The sequence below is a fragment of the Arachis ipaensis genome, chromosome B3 (assembly GCF_059453495.1).
Source record: "Arachis ipaensis isolate K30076 ecotype BB chromosome B3, ASM5945349v1, whole genome shotgun sequence".
NCBI lineage: Eukaryota > Viridiplantae > Streptophyta > Magnoliopsida > Fabales > Fabaceae > Arachis > Arachis ipaensis.
In genome coordinates, this window is record NC_142438.1 from 91,404,819 (window position 1) to 91,406,325 (window position 1,507).

Sequence of the window (1,507 nt, forward strand, 5' to 3'; positions counted from 1 at the left end):
ATACATAAACCCAACCTCTGGGAATTGTGGTAGTAGCATCCAGAAACCACCCATTCAGGCCAACAATTTTGAGCTCAAGCCACAGCTAATATCACTAGTGGAGAATCATTGTTCCTTTGGAGGAAGTGCTAATGAAGACCCAAACCAACATCTCACAAAATTCCTGAGAATTTGTGACACTGTGAAGTCCAATGGAGTCCAGGAAGATGCCTATAAACTGCTTTTGTTCCCATTTTCACTTAGGGACAAAGCAGCTAAGTGGCTGGAATCATTCCCAAGGGGGAGTCTAACAACATGGGATGAGGTGGAAAGCAAGTTTCTGGCACGTTTCTACCCTCCACAAAAGGTCAATAGGCTTCGATCTGAGGTTCAGACTTTTAGACAACAAGATGGCGAAACTCTCTACGAGGCATGGGAGAGATTCAAGGACTTGACAAGGAAATGCCCACCAAACATGTTCCATGATTGGGTGCAATTGCACATCTTTTATGATGGGCTCTCTTATGAATCAAGGAAGGCTGTAGACCATTCATCAGGAGGTTCATTGAACAGGAAAAAGACTGTGGAAGAAGCCATTGAGGTGATCGAGACAGTGGCTGAGAATGAGTACTACTATGCATCAGAGAGGCACAACACTAAGGGAGTCATGGAGCTGAACCATGTTGATACAATTCTAGCCCAAAACAAGGTGTTTGCCAAGCAACTAGCAGAGCTTACCAGGCAATTAGAAACAAAGCAAGTGGCTGCAATACACACACAAGATCAAGAGGAAGTAAGCATTGAAGGAGGTGATTGGGATGAGGCTAACTATGTGGGAAACCAACAAAGGCAATCATATGATCCACATTCCAACACTTACAACCCAGGCTGGAGAAACCACCCAAACTTTGGGTGGGGAAACCAACAAACCCAACCACAAAACCACAAACCTTACAACCACAACCAACATAACAATTCCACATACCAAAACTCCAACCAAAGATCATACCAAGCCACACAAAACACCTACTCCCAACCACCATATCATGGCCAAAATAATCAACCTACCCAACCTAATCCGAACCAACAATTTCAAGATCAATTAAACCGGATAGAAGGAATGATGGCAACCATGAGTCAAGACATAATTGAATTGAAAAGCTTCAGGGATGATGTGAGAACTACCTTAAGAAACCATGGTGAAAAACTCAAGAGGATGGAATCTCAAGTAGGAGAGCTATCTCAACAGGCACCCAAATCAACTGCAGTGTTCCCTAGTGACACAGAAAAGAATCCTAAAGGGGAACAAAAGAGAGTAAGGTGGGAAGAATGCAAGGCCATCACCATATTGAAGGAGGTCTCAGAAGAAGAAGGAATCAGGCCCTCAGAGCAGGAACCAGAAATCTTGAAGGAAGGTGTGGAAGAAGTTAAGCAGGAAGGTGGAACTGAGCAAGCCAAGGAACTGCAAAAAGGCATGATGGAAATATACCAACCAAAAGCACCATTTCCTGAGAGGTTAGGAGGAGGT

General features: G+C 43.9%; 1 non-coding gene across 1 annotated transcript; it reads right to left on the reverse strand.

Moving 5' to 3' along the window:
* Positions 1-352: 352 nt before the first annotated feature.
* Positions 353-456, reverse strand: LOC148571559 (small nucleolar RNA R71). Its single transcript, XR_015880456.1, has one exon. It is a non-coding gene; the product is annotated as a small nucleolar RNA R71 (small nucleolar RNA).
* Positions 457-1,507: the final 1,051 nt, after the last annotated feature.